General features: G+C 43.7%; 1 protein-coding gene across 2 annotated transcripts in view; it reads right to left on the bottom strand.

The window, feature by feature from the left end:
- LRRN1 (leucine rich repeat neuronal 1) overlaps window positions 1-16,160 on the bottom strand; it is a 57,106-nt gene that overhangs the window by 29,757 nt on the left and 11,189 nt on the right. The gene's annotated exons all lie outside the window — the stretch shown is intronic.

The following is a 16,160-nucleotide window of genomic DNA, read 5'->3' as shown; positions in this document are numbered from 1 at the left end:
TTTAAAGGTTTTTACTCTGTTGTGTTTTAGATTCTGTATACCACCTAGAGATGCACATGAGGCAATATAAAATATGATAAAAAATTTTTTGCACAAGTTGAGAGATTTCATAATTAGAAATTAAATATTCTCAAAAAATAATATTGCTAATTTCTGTCGTGTATTATGAGTGATTCTTGGGGACATTTGAAGAACTTCCTTTTGTTGCTGTGAGACACTGTTTAACTGAAAGACTGGAAAGTATTGTCTGATTGATTGATTGGATTGGATTGGATTGGATTGGATTTGTATACCGCCCTTCCAAAATGGCTCAGGGCGGTTTACAATTAAAACACACCACTAAAACAGTAAAGAGCTAAAACAAATTAAAAAACAACATAACAATTAACAATTTAAAAACATTTTAAAACAATTAAATAATTACAGTGATTAAAAACCCTAAAATTGGGTTTTGAATGTTAAAATTAAACAGATATTAAAAACCCCACAATTTAGGAAGCTGAGAAAGCTTGAGTGAAAAGAAGGGTTTTCAGGTGTTTTTTGAAAATTGCCAGAGATGGGGAGGATCGTATCTCAGCAGGGAGCACATTGCACAATCTCAGGGCAGTGACCGAGAAGACCTGTCTCTGTGTAGCCACCAAACGAGTTGGCGGTAACTGGAGGCAGACCTCCTCAGATTACCTCAATGGGTGGTGGGGCTCATAACGAAGAAGACACTCTCTTAGATACCCAGGGCCTAAGCCGTTTAGGGCTTTATAAGTTATAACTAGCACTTTGTATTTTGTCCGGAAACCTATTGGCAGCCAGTATAACTCCACGAGGAAAGGAGTAACATGGTCTCTCTGAGATGACCCAGAGACCAACTTGGCTGCCACGTTCTGAACCGACTGAAGTTTCCGGACTATGTACAAAGGCAGTCCCACGTAGAGCGCATTACAAAAGTCAAGTCTGGAGGTTACCAAAAGATGTACCACAGTTTTGAGGTCACTGATCTTAAGAAACGGGCGCAGCTGGCGTATCAGCCAGAGCTGATAGAAAGCACCCCTGGCCACCGCCTCAACCTGAGAAACCAGGGAGAGGTGTGAATCCAGAAGTACTCCCAGACTGCAAAACTGTGAAGTGAGACCCCCATCTAGAACAGGCAGATCAAAATTGTCTCTAGAGTTCTGAGCCCGCACAACAAGTATCTCCATCTTATCTTGATTCAGCTTCAGTTTATGCTCCCTCATCCAGCCCATTACTGCTTCCAGACAGGCATTTTAGGGAGGATGTGCCAGCTCCTGAAGAAGTTGACATGGAGAAGTAGATCTGGGTGTCATCAGCATACTGGTAACACCCAGATCCAAATCCCCTGATGATCTCTCCCAGCGGTTTCATGTAGATGTTAAAAAGCATTGGAGAAAGTACGGAGCCTAGAGGGACACCATACTAAAGCTCAGATTTTGAAGAGCAACAATCTCCAATCGACACCATTGGAATCTATCTGAGAGGTAGGAGCGGAACCACTGTAAAACAGTGCCTCCCACCCCCAACACCCTCAGACGTTCCAGAAGGATACTATGGTCAATAGTATCGAAAGCCGCCGAGAGATCCAAAAGGACCAACAGAGTCACACTTCCTCTGTCAATTGCCAATTGGAGATCATCCATCAGGCCAACCAAGGCAGTCTCCACCCCATAGCCCAGCCGAAAACCAGTTTGAAATGGGTCTAGATAATCAGTTTCCTCCAAGACTGCCTGGATCTGAGAGGCCACCACCCTCTCAATTACCTTGCCCAGCCATGGGAGGTTGGAAACAGGCCTATAATTGCTCAACTCCGAGGGATCTAATGCAGGCTTCTTTAGAAGAGGTCTAATGATTGCCTCCTTAAGACAAGGAGGAATCCTGCCCTCCCTCAGAGAAGCATTTATGATATCCACCAGGCTGTCTACAACAACCTCCCTGCTAGATCAAACAGGCCATGTTGGACAAGGGTCAGGAGAACAAATGGTAGGCCTCACCAATCCAAGCAGCTTGTCCACATCCTCAGGAGTCACAAACTGAAACTGATCCAGTCGAAACACATAAGAGGAGTCGTTGGGCACCTCCAGCTCAGACATCAAATTAATTGTGCAGTCTCCATCTAGATCGGCCCGAATCCGAGAGATTTTATCTGAGAAAAAACTCTTTAAACACATCACAGCAGGTAACTGATGACTCCAAATTCTGGTTCAAGGGAGGCGGGGCAGATACTAATCCCCTCACAAGCCTGAACAACTCCACTGGATGTGAATTTGCAGAGGCAATACAGGCAGAAAAGAACCACCTTTTTGCCGCATGTATTGCCTGAGCATAGATCTTTAGATGTGATCTATGTCGCAGTCTGTCAGATTAGAATAGAGTCTTCCTCCACTTGCGCTCCAGTCACCTACCTTGCCGTTTCAGCCCCCGCAAATCTTCCGTATACCAAGGGGTCAATTTTGAAGCGGGTCAGAGGGGACGCTTGGGAGCGTGTCTACTGCCCGGGTGAGCAAGTTGTTCCAATTCTCAACCAGGGCATCAACAGGATCACCAGCAAAGCCAATATTATATCCCTCCAAGGCTTCTTGGAATCTTAATGGATCCAATAACCTTTTTGGGTGGACCATTCTAATAGGACCCTCGCCCCTGCGGAGGTGGGAAGTGGTTGTAAGTCCAACCTTAACCAGATGGTGGTCCATCCATGACAATGGGGAAATCACAGGAGTCCCCACCCATGGAACACCACCCTGATCAGAGTAAAATACCAAATCAAGCATTTGACCTGCAATATGCGTCGGTCCAGAGACCACTTAGGATAGGCCCATAGTTGTCACGGCTGCTATGAGCTGCCCCGGACAGATTGGTCCCGAAATGAACATTGAAGTCCCCCAGCACCAAGAGTCTGGGAGACTCCAATGTGAGTTCTGCGACCAAGTCCGTGAGCTCAGTAAGGGATTCCATCGGGCAGTGGGGCAATCAGTACACCAACAGAAGTCCCAGTCTATCCCTGGTCCCCAAACTCAAGTACACACATTCGATATGGTCAGATACCCTGACAGGGACCTTGGTAAGGGAGATGTTATCCTTATAGACTACAGCCACCCCACCTCCCTGCACACGTCCCCTCACCTGATCCTCTACAGAATATCCTGGAGGGAGAAGCTGGGACCAAACTGGTCCACTAGCCTCCCTCAACCAAGTCTCGGTAATACATACAGGTCGGCCCCTTCATCCATGATCAAATCATGGATGAGTTCAGGCTTATTACAGAGGAACAGGGAAAAGCTATGTGGGTTGCTGGCAGTCCTCCCCAAGTTCAAAGAGCTGGCAGGACAGCCAGAAGGGGAGACAGCTATTAAATTTCTGGCTACCCTTCCCCTGGAACAGCCTGCTGACCTGCCAACATTACTTCTTCTATTCCCCACCACCACCGGGATGGCTGCCCCATAGTCAACGAAGGCACCCCCTGTCCCCCCATCTTCAGATGAACCCAAACACATTACAATACTTTCAACCCATCTAAAACAGCTTAAAACTAATTAAAAAGAATCCCTCTTGCCCTCGTTCTCTCCTGAAGTGGCTCCCCCCGCTGGTGGTGGGCCCACCGCCACAAGGAGCCTTCCTATAAAGCCAAAAAATGAGTAGGTGACCCGAGGAAATATGCCATGAGCAAAAGTGTGCTTCTCTTTTCTAACAGGATAACTATTTTCTATTTGGGCAATGCAGAATAAAACAGCTCTATTTTGAGGTTGATCATATTAGTATCTCACCTTACCTCCAAGAAGAGAATAAACACAGCCACTCAGAGATGTAAGTTTGGGCGGGGTATAAATAAAATAAATAAATAAATATAGGATGATGCTCCAAATGGCCCTTTAAACATGTGGCGAAGAGATGTGGGGGCACAAACCTGCCTCCTCCACCCAGTGCAATATCCCAGCATTCTTAGTCATGGGGAAGATCTCTTTCTGCATACAGTGTTTGCATCTGCAGACAAATGCTGTATATGTGGAGAGCTGGGGGAGTCACATTGGTTAATAAGCATGCTGGTGCAGAGGGCAAGGCTTGCTGGCATACTCCTGCTAGCACTGTACCTGCATACAGAAGATACCGTTCACACAAAGCTTGGATCCAGAAAGAACAGCAAACAGTCGTCCAGATGCTCCAATTTAACTCTTTTCAGCTTGGTGTGTAAAACAGACTACAGATTGGAATATGTGTACATTAGCAGCACGACAGCTTGGTGAATACAAACTTGAGATGTTCACCATTAAAAAGGCTTTGAAAATTTACTATGAAAAATAAGAATCATTAGTCGTCAAGAACAAGATAAGGCAGACCAGCAATTTGTCAAAAAAAAACCAAACCCCACTAGAACCACATTGATTCTCATTCTTATATGTGCAATCATTATGGGCAACTATGTGCAAGCTGTGCATTATTTCTTGTTTGGAACTGCCTTCTGCATCAGAACACTTTTTAACACTTGGAACAGGAGCAGCACTAAGTCACCTTCAAAGCTTATTCAGTCATATACAACTATGGACAATCTGTTTAACTTTGAAAATCATTTCACCAATCAGCATTGGCTGCAAACCTCTATTGCAACTGCCCACTTTAATGCACCAGGATTGGCTTGTAGTACCACCTTTTTATGCTTATTCCCTGAATAAGATCTGGAGGAGGACTTGGTGTTGTCCCTTCTCACTTTAAAAAAAACATTCCAAAATGGGTGGCATTTCCAAATAGGAAGCAACACATTCCCATATTGCAGCTGGGAAGCTGAGGCCCTGAGGAAGGGCTCATCTAAGGCCACTTAGTGAGTTCCTGGCAGAGAAACTGAAGGGGACAACATGCCCTATCAACTGTGTATATATTTTGGAACACAGAAGCCATTTGCGTTGCAACCGTTTGCAAAGAAGGTATATACCTTTCATCTGTTAGCCCAAACCAAAGTGAGTTGGTTGAACTACTGCATCAAGTTTAAGCATATGAACTAGGGCTGATCAACTTCAGCCCTCCTGCCAATGTTGGCCTACAACTCCCATAATCCCTGCCTATTAGCCACTGTGTCTGGGGATTCTGGGAATTGTAGTCCAAAAACAGCTGGGGGCCCCAAGTTGCATAGGCCTGAAAATGGACACATTATATGACAGATTCCCAATCCAATTCCAAGCATCCCTAGCTAAAAGAATTCCAGATCCTTGAATGTGGTTTTCCCAGGGTGAGGCTCATCCATTGCCTTGTGTGCCGACTCATCCACTGTGTGCTGAACATAAGAACATAAGAACAGCCCTGCTGGATCAGTCCCAAGGCCCATCTAGTCCAGCATCCTGGTGGGCCACTGTGTGAAATAGGATGCTGGACTAGTTGGGCCTTGGGCCTGATCCAGCAGGGCTGTTCTTATGTTCTTATGACTGTGCGTTGACCCCTGTGATTGCCCCAAATGTGGAAAACCCAACTGCATAATCTGTGGCAAAAACATTTTCCACAGATGTCTAGAGTGATCCAGGATTTCTTCTGACCAGTCAAGGTGGATGGTGTGACAGACTTTTTGTCTGACAATATAAACAGCTCCTTCAATTGGAGGAATATCCCTCTTTCCACAGTGCTATCACTTCCCAGGAGTTAAGAAACACTTCAGTTGATTCACAGCCCAATACCTGTGCTTCCAGGCAGCCTCTGCCAGGGCCTTTATTTAAGAATGAAAGTAGCCAGCATCTCTACTTATAGAACTTTGTTGGTCAGCATGTAATTAGAGTTTTCTTTAAAGTTAGTTTTCACATGTTCTCAAACTTTTATTTGAGAAAAATTTATTCTCTTTTTCATTATTAAGCAGTTTAGCTTTTTGCTAGCAGCACAGGAAAATATAAAAATTGTACAACCGTAAAGACCTGATAACAAAGAAACATCTATACCAAAGGAAAACACAAACACACCCCTAATGCCCTGAACACCTTCACTGTTTTGCTGTTTTCTGGAGTTATCCAATTGTAGCACAGTTCTTGAGGATAAATGTTTCGCCTTCAAAGCTATGCCAATTAAGTGAAAAACTGAGGACATACATGAAAAAACTGTCACAGATTAAAGCGGTTTCAGCCTCTTGTTCATCCTCCAATAGCTTTCCCACACAGTCTCTAATATAATAAAATGAGATGCATCACTTTATTGCAGGACAAATTATAAGACAGAATTCAGGCACATTATCTTCTATGCAGTTATAATACAGGTACAAAAGACTATAATAGACAGCTTGTCTATTTTGTACCTTTTGGCACTGTGGCAATCCCTTGTTATGTTATATTTCTATTAGAAATCATATTTCAATTTTAAAGGCTATTCAATTACTCAAAAATCACCATGCATGAAAAGGCAAAGATCAAGAGCAAGACACATTTCTCAAATCAAAGTATAATTTACCTAAAAGCAAATATATGGCAATTCTATATGGAATTACAGTAGTATAAAGGGATTAGATTTCCCTTTATTTATATACTGCTTGATGTGTACCTCTAGTTTGTGCAGCTCCAAAGTCACTAAAATTGGTTCAGATTACTTCTTTAAAGACATGGAAACTGGAGATGTAAACACAACTTGGATCTCACAAAAAAGGGGACACCGTGTTTGAATGGCTACCTCCATGCCAAGTTGTAGCTCAGGTCACTCTAGATATTTAAGACCCAATGCTTCCACATACATAAACTTGAGCCATGATACAAAATAACCCAGGCATTTCCATCTTCAAATTTTAAGGAGTCATTGCATTACATATTAAGTTTATTTGTACTAGCTTCCTGTCATGCTGGTGATAAACTGAAATTTTAAAGTAGGCCACAAGTGTGTTATGAATAAAGTCTTAATACACATTTTATTCATAACATACTGAAGTAATGTCCTACTTCTAAAGTTAGACATATCACCGGCATGACAGAAATGCTAGTGCAAATAAACTTAACACACAGCAATGACTCTTTAAAATTTGAAGATGGAAGTACTTAGGTTATTTCAAATGTGAGTATCTCATAGTGGAAGGGACCTGAATTATATCTAGCTTAAACCAGGTCCTGTCAAATCCCAGATGCCAAGGAACCATAGCACCTAGAAATAGTAAACTGTGGTGCCTATAACCACGATGGGTAGTGTTATTTAATAAAAAAAATCTTTATTATTTATTTATTTATTTCTATATCACTCTTCCAAAAATGGCTCAAGGTGGTTTACATTAACAAGTTGTTCTAATAAGAACTAATTGGCCTACTTTCCTTTCACTGTCTTTACATCTGGATTAAATTTGGTGCAAATCAAGGTCCACGTTAGATCTCTTGTACCTCAAATGTTCATGTGCCCGCCATCTTGGATCAGGGTGGATGTCATCAGTACAAACTGCACCATTGAGGTGTCCCTATGTGTCCATTCAAAATCTTCAAATTTGGTTCAGATCATAGACAGACCTCAAGTTAGTGCACTTGCACCTCAAAAGTTTATGCGTCCACCATCTTGGTTCAGGGTAGATGACATCATCACAAACTATGCCACTGAGGTGTCCCTACAACTGTCCCCAATTTGATTCATATTGGTTCAGCTGTTGCAAAGCTGATGGGGTGGGGAGGGGACGCGCGTGTGCACACACAGAGAATACCAGATGATCTCATATGCCTACTGGAAAATAGGCTAAACACAATTAAAATTAATTAACAGTTAAAATAAAAAACTATAAAAATATAAAAACAATTAACAATTAAAACATTTAACACAATTTTAAAATCCTGGAAGGCCAGGACAAACAGATAGGTCTTAAGGCTCTCCTGAAGGCCAATAATGAATTCAGATTCCGGATTTCTGCAGGGAGTGCATTCCACAACCCAGGAGCAGCTACAGAGAAGGCCTGCCTCTTAGTCACCACCAGATGTACTGGTGGCAACTGGAGATGAACCTCCTCAGATGACCTTAACATGCAGTGAGGATCATGCAGAAGAAGGTGCTCTCTAAGGTAACCTTCTGTTCAGGGCTTTAAAGGTAATAACCATCACTTTGTATTTTGCCTGGAAACATATCAGCAGCCAGTGCAGCTGTTTTAAAACAGGCATAATGTGGTCTCTCCAGGTTGCCCCAGAGACCATTTTGAACTAACTGAAGTTTCTGCAAAGGCAACTCCGCATAGAGCGCATTGCAATAAGTCAAGCCTGGAGGTTATGAGCTGATACACCACTGTTTGGAGGTCATCCTCTTCAAGGAATGGATGCAGCTGTCGGATCAGCCAAAGCTGATAGAAAGCACTCCTGACCATAGCCTTCACCTGAAATACCAGAGGCCCAGGAGTTCTCCCAAGCTGCATACCTGCTCCTTCCGGGGGAGTGTAACCCCATCCAGGACAGGAAGCTCTAACTCATCCCTCAAATTGGTAGCAGGCATGACTTGTCCCCATAGCTAAGCAGGGTCTGCCCTGGTTGCATCTGAATGGGAGACTTGATGTGTGAGCACTGCAAGATATGAAGCCGCTCTGGGAAGAGCAGAAGGTTTCAAGTTCCCTCCCTGGCTTCTCCAAGATAGGGCTGAGAGAGATTCCTGCCTGCAGCCTTGAAGAAGCCACTGCCAGTCTGTGAAGACAATACTGAGCTAGATAGACCAATGGTCTGACTCAGTATATGGCAGTTTCCTATGTTCCTAAATTCTGAGCCCCTACAATGAGCACTTCCGTCCTGCTTGGATTTAGTTTCAATTTGTTATCCCTCATCAAGCCCATTACTGCTTGTAGGCAGGCATTAAGAGAATGAATGCCATTTCCTGATAATGTAGATGAAAAGGAGAAGTCGATTTGGATATCATCAGCATATTGATAACACCCAGCACCAAAACTCATGATGACCTCACACAGTGGTTTCATGCAGATATTAAAAAGCTCCATTGGTGACAGAATGGAGCCCTGAGGGACTCCATATAACAGCTCCTCTTTTGAGTAATAACGGTCACCAAGCTCCACCATCTGGAATCTACCCGAGAGATAGGAACGGAACCACTGAAAAGCAGTGTCCCCTATCCACAATTACCCCAAGCAATCCAGAAGGATACCATGGTCACAGGAACATAGGAAGCTAGCATATACAGAGTCAGACTATTGGTCTATCTAGCTCAGTATTGTCTACACAGAATAGCAGAAGTTTCTCCAAGGTTGCAGACAGGAATCTCTCTCAGCCCTCTTGAAATGCCAGGGAGGGAACTTGAAACCTTCTGCTCTTCCCAGAGCGGCTCCATCTCCTCAGGGGAATATCATATTAATGCTTATACTTCTAGTCTCCCATTCATATGTAACCAGGGTGGACCCTGCTTAGCTAAGGGGACAATTCATGCTTGCAATCACAAGACCAGATCTCCTTTCCTTGATGGTACTGAACACCACTGAAGCAGCAGAGTCACAATCTCTGTTGATTCCCCAGTAGAGGTCATCCATCAGGCTTACTAAGACTGTCTCAATCCCATAGCCAGTTTGAAATTTGTCTAGATAATCAACTTCCTCCAAAACCACCTGGAGCTGGTCAGCCACCACCCTCTCAATCACCTTGTCCAACCAAGACTGGAGACTGGTCTATAACTATCCATCGCTAAGGGGTCCAGGGAAGGCTTCTTAAGATGCAGTCTAACCACTGCCTCATTCAGACAAGGAGGCACCCTACCCTCCCTCAGCGATGCATTTATGATATTAACTAGGCCACCTCCAACAATTTCCCTGTTAGAGAGAAGCAGCCAAGTCAGGCAAGGATCCAGAGAACAAGTGGTAGGTCGCACCGCCCCAAGAAACTGGTCCACATCCTCAGGAGTCACAGATTGAAACTGATTCAATCTAATAGGGCAAGAGGGATTGCTGGACATCCCCTTCATTGACCCTGCAGAAATAGTGGAGTTCAAGTCACCCAAATACAGGAGATTTTGTCCCAAGCAACCTGGTTTCTAAGTAAGTTGCTTGTAAAAGTGTAAAGCAAAGCCTATTTACCATATCCCTGCCCTGCCACAATGTCTGTCACTAAGTCTGGCAATTTTTTTACCAAGTGTCCATTGTCTGGCTCCTAGATTTATTTATTTTTAAGTTCCCAATTCAGTGAATGAAGGCTGGAGCCAAAAGTCCAAAATTACATACAAAAGTACTACAGAAAAATATCTAGGTGCTGCAGGAGGAACTGGGGCAAGGACTTGCAAGACTGCCCAGCAAACCCCACAACAAAATAGTAAAGATACTGGAGCATAATGTCTATAGCAAGCTTGGGACATTGCAGTGGTCCAACTTTGGGATGATGCTGGATTACAATACCCATCATACCCAGTGGCTGATGAGCATGAACTATTACAACAAGGTAAATGCGACCTGAGAGGAATATCCAAGATGTAATGAGATGGCTACCAGGATTGGAGCATACATACCAACTAGAGACTATATTGTGCTCAAAGAGAACAGAGGCAACAGAAATGGAATAAAGTAGAACTATATCTCAAAAATATGTACATAGAAATCCAGGACAGTGAACATGATAGCTCAGTAGAGAGCATCCAGGTAAAAAATAAAATAAAATTGCAGAAGCAATAAAAACTGCTGGAGGATGCTTTCCTGGAGCAAGTTACAGTTGTTTCAAGGAAAGGGGGGAAAGTAGTATTAATGGAGGCATTCCACTATCCAGATTAATTGGGAGAACTCCTCTAAACTTCAAATCTCAAAGCAATTCCCCAACAACAATTTTCTAGTTAGGATCAGGTCAAGGATAGCCCATTCCCTTGTTTCTCTTTCTACTTTCCAAAAGAAGTTGTTAGGAATTTGTTGGAAACTGGAAGAGACTGTAGGGCAGATCTACCACTGTTCGGCCATCTGCTGGGTTGCTGTGGGGAGCTTCCACAGAACACACCATTCACCACCTCCACTTCTGCTGAGGCCCTCCTGTCTGCCCCACTATTCACTGCATCCTGCCTGTGCTCTCCCTTGTTTATGCCCTGAATCTGGAACTCACACTATCTCTGAACAGGGAGAATGAACTAATAAAAAATGCTTGACTAACAAGCAAAAGGTTGCCTGTTCAAATCCCTGCTGGTACTATATCAGGCAGTAGTGATATAGGAAGATATTGAAAGGCTTCATCTCATACTGCATGGAAGGAGGCAATGGTAAACCTCTTCTGTATTCCACCAAGGAAAACCACAGGGCTCTGTGGGCACCAGGAGTCGAAATTGATTTGATGGCACACTTTACCTTTAAAGGTAAAAAGGTAAAGTTATGTTGTCAAGTCAGTTTGGACTCCTAGCGACCACAGAGCCATGTGGTTTTCTTGGTAGAATACCGGAGGGGTTTACCATTGCCATCTCCCATGCAGTATGAGATTATGCCTTTCAGCATCTTCCTATATCGCTGCTGGTGTTTCCTACAGTCTGGGAAACATACCAGCAGGGATTCAAACCAGCAACCTCTTGATCCATGGGCAAGTTACTTCCCCACTGTGCCATTAGATGGCTTCTATACCCTGCTTCAAACCAGCAATGACTTTACAATGCCTCAGCCCTACCAAACATCCTTGTATCTGGAACTACTGTTGATTGAACGAGAGATCTTGTGCATATGCTGTTTCCCCTTTCAGTTGTCCTGTCAGCAAACACTGAGAGGAGTGCCAACCATCCATGGAACCTCACCTTGCTCCTTTGTAATGCCAGGTCAGTCCAGAACAAATCAGAAAACATCCATTTTTTGATTCTGGATGAAGGAGTTGACCTGGTATGTATTACAGAGACCTGGTTGGGGAGACTGGTGGTCTGGTCCCAGCTTCTTCCTCCAGGGTATTCTGTTGAGGAGTGGATGTGAGACTGTAGGTGGGGAGGTGGAGTTTCTGTGGTCTATAAGAACACCATCTCCCTTACCAGGATCTCTGTTGAAGTGTAAGACCATATCAAATGTGCACACTAAAGTTTTAAGAACAGGGATAGATTGGGACTTCTGTTTGTGTACCGATCACCCCACTGCCCAACAGAGTCCCTAACTGACCTGACAGACTTGGTCTCAGGCTTCGTGTTGGAGTCCCACAGGCTTGTAGTGGTGGGGGGAATTCAATGTTCATTTCTGGACCAATCTATCCGGTGTGGCTCAGGAGTTCACAGCAGCCATGACAACTATGGGACTATCCCAAGGGGTCTCTGGACCAATGCACATTTATTTATTTGATTTATATACTGCCCCTCAAAAAATGGCTCAGGGCGGTTTACATTGCTGGTCACATGCTTGATCTGGTCTTTCACTCTTATGAGGGTGGTGTTTCATGGGTGGGGACTCCTGTGATTTCCCTATTGTCATGGACCGACTACTATCTGGTTAAGGTCAGACTTAAAATCATTTCCCATCTTTGCTGGGGTGAGGGGCCTATTAGGATGGTCCTCCTGAGAAGGTTAGTGGATACAGTAGGATTCCAAGAAGCCTTGGAGAGATTTACTGTTGGCTCTGCCGGCAATCCTGTTGGTGCCCTGGTGGAGAACTTGATCAGCAAACTCACCAGAGCAGTAGACATAATCACACCTAAGCGTCTTCTCTGACCCTCTTCAAAACTGGCCCCTTGGTATACAGAAGAACTACAGGGCTGAAACAAGGTACATGACTGGAGCCCAAGTGGAGAAAAACTTGACTTGAATCTGACAGATTGCAACATGAAGCACATTTGATGATCAGGCAATACATGCCATGAAGAAGAAATTCTTTTCTGCCCATATTGCGTCTGTAAGTTCACATCCAGTGGAGTTGTTCAGGGTTGTGAGAGGGCTAGTATGTGCCCCTCCTCCCTTGAATGAGAATCTGGCCATCTATTACCCACTGTGATGTGTTTAATGAATCCTTTGTGAGGGAAATCTCTTGTATTTGAGCCAACTTATATTCAGTCTCCACAATTACTTCAGTGTCTGATGTAGAGGTGTCCAGCAATGACTCATATGTGGTTAGGTTGGATCAGTTCCAGTTTGTGACTCCTGAGGATGTGGATGAGCTGCTTGGAAAGGTGCAGCTTACCACCTGTTCTCTGGACCCTTGCCTGACATAGCTTATACTATCTGGAAGGTGTTGTTGTAGAAGGCCTGGTAGGGATTATAAATGCTTCCCTGAGGTAGGGCAGGATGCCTCCTTGTCTTAAGGAGTCAATTATGAGTCCACTTCTGAAAAAGCCTGCATTAGGTCTCTGAGAGTTGAGCAACTACAGACCCTAACATGGCTGGGCAAGGTAATTGAGAGGGTGGTGGCCTCCAAGCTCCAGACAAACTTGAAGGAAACTGATTATCTAGACCCATTTCATACTGGCTTCCAGGCGGACTATGGGGTGGAGACTGCCTTGATTGGCTGGATGGCTGATCTCCAATTAAGAATTGACAGATGGAGTGCGACTAGGTTGGTCCCTTTTGGACCTCTCGGAGGCTTTCAATACTATCAACTATAGTATCCTTCTGGAGCGTCTGAGGGAGTTGGGAGTGGGAGGCACTACTTTGCAGTGGTTCCGCTTCTACCTCTAGGCAGGTTCCAGATAGTGTCTCTTGGAGACTGTTCAAAATCTGAACTTTTCTATGGTGTCCCTCAGGGCTCTATATTGTCTCCAATGTTGTTTAACATCTACATGAATCTGCTGGGAGAGATCATGGAGGAGATTCAGTGTAGGGTGTGATCAGTATGCTGATGACACCCAAATCTATTTCTCCATGTCAATATCATCAGGATAAGGCATAACCTCCCTAAATGCCTGCCAGGAAGTGGCAGGAGGTGGTGATGGGCTGGATGAGAGGTAACAAACCGAGACTGAATCCAGATAAGATGAACGAACTCATTGTGTGAGATAAAAACCGGGAGATGATTTTGATTTGCCTGTTCTGGATGGGGGTCACACTTCCCCAGAAGGAACAGGTATGCAATCTAGGGGTGCTTCTAGATCCAAGCCTCTCCTTGGTATCCAAGGTTGAGGCAGTTGCCAGAAGTGCCTTCTATCAGCTTTGGCAGATATGCCAGCTGCGTCCATTTGAGATACACAACCTCAAAACAGTGGTACATCTGCTGGTCACCTCCAGATTGGATCACTGCAAGGTGCTCTATGTGGGGCTGCCTTTGTATGTAGTCCAGAAGCTACAGTTGGTCCAGAATGTGGCAGCCAGGTTGATATCTGGGTCATCTCAGAGAGAGTATATTACTCCCATTTTGAAAGAGCTACACTGGCTGCTGATAAGTTTCTGGGCAAAACAAAAGGTGCTGGTCACACGCTTGATTTGGTCTTCTGCTCTGAACAGGGTGGTGTTCCGTTGGTTGGAACTCCAGGGATTTCCCCATTGTCATGGGCGGACCACTATCTGGTTAAGGCTGGACTCATGACCACGTCCCACCTCTGCAGGGGCACAGGGCCCATTAGGATGGTCCACCCAAGAAGGTTACTGGATACAATAGGATTCCAAGAAGCCTTGGAAGGATTTAGTGTTGGCTCTGCTGGTGACCCAGCAGATGACCTCAAAACAATGGTACATCTGCTGGTAACCTCCAGACTGGATTACTGCAATGCGCTCTATGTGGGGCTGCCCTTGTACATAATCTGGAAACTACAGTTGGTTCAGAATGCAGCAGTCAGGCTGGTCTCTGGGTCATCTAGGAGAGACCATATTACTCCTGTATTGAAGGAGTTACACTGGCTGCCGATATGTTTCCGGACAAAATACAAAGTGCTGGCTATAACCTATAAAGCCCTAAACAACTTGGGCCCTGGGTATTTAAGAAAATGCCTTCTTCGGTATGAACCCCACCGCCCACTGAGATCATCTGGAGAGGTCCGTCTGCAGTTGCCATTGCCTTGTCTGGTGGCAGGGATGGGCCTTCTCTGCTGCTGCCCTGAAGCTTTGGGATACGCTCCCTGCTGAAATAAGAGCATCCCCATCTCTGACAAGTTTTTTTAAAAAAACTTTAAAGACACATCTGTTCTCCCAGGCTTTTAATTAAATACTCTTTTAATAGTTTTAACATTGTTTTAAAACTTTAAATTGTTTTTATGTTTTAACTTTTCCTGTTATTTATTTTGTTTTATTGTAAACCACCCAGACACATAGGTTTGGGGCAAAATAAAGACCTGTTAAATACATTAAATTAAATTAAATAAATATAGCTATCATGGCAAACAGCCACTAATAGAACAATTATGTGAAATTGGCTAGTCTTTTCAAAAGATTATTCAGTATATTAATAAAGGAGAAGAGATGGACAAGGCAGGCTTAACATGCTTGTGGGAGAAGAAGTGTTTTTAACTGGATTCCACCCTCTCTCCCAGCTATATGTAAGACAATAACCACCCACACCCCGCTCTCACCAGCCAATCTAGTTTCCTCAACACATTAGATTAATGAGCTTCAACACATAAAGGATTAATGTGCCATGCCTAAAATTAATGTTATGCCTGCCTACATTTGAGCAAATGCCCACCTTCCATTATTTCATCTCAAATAATTACAGTTAAATCTAATTCAGGCAAGGAGAAAAAACATAAGACTCAATAATATGAACAATAGATATCCAGTAGCTGTTAAAACAAAAGTAATCAAGTTAATCTTCTGATTGTCTTAATAGCCTTTCACAATTTAAGGATTCTTCTATAAGCACAAGAGTACTGATTAGCATTGTTATAGCATGACAGCACCTCTAGTATGGTTGAATGGCTTTTTAACCAAATCACTCAATTTACATTTGTATTAGACTTAATTACAGGTTGGGAAGCAATAAAATTATTTCTGTTTCTTAGAACTCCTGTATTTACTTTCCCCTAAGGATATATTTATTAGGTGTGGCTTCACATAGCACTTCTTCCAATGTGTTACCCATCTCAAGAGGCCTCTAAAATATTAATCATAGATTTTAGCTAATATTTATGTAGAATAAATATTATGTAGTGTGAAGAATACAGTACAATTGCATATTGCATTTCTTCTTACAAACAGATTGTGAAGTAGGTAATAGCCTATTAATATATCACTGATTGCTAATAGAAAGTGCAGATAGGCACAGAGTCTCTGCAAGCTCCAATTAGGGAGGGAGTTGGGGGTGCTGGGAGGGAAACTTCCAGCACCCCCAAATTCTTGATGCATGCTAAAAAGTGTTAGTGTTTGGAGGGAAGCCGCACTAGGGGTGTGAATGG

This window comes from Hemicordylus capensis, chromosome 2 (genome assembly GCF_027244095.1).
Source record: "Hemicordylus capensis ecotype Gifberg chromosome 2, rHemCap1.1.pri, whole genome shotgun sequence".
NCBI lineage: Eukaryota > Metazoa > Chordata > Lepidosauria > Squamata > Cordylidae > Hemicordylus > Hemicordylus capensis.
The sequence above is the reverse complement of the archived record's forward strand: the minus strand, read 5'-3'. Positions and strand labels throughout refer to the sequence as shown.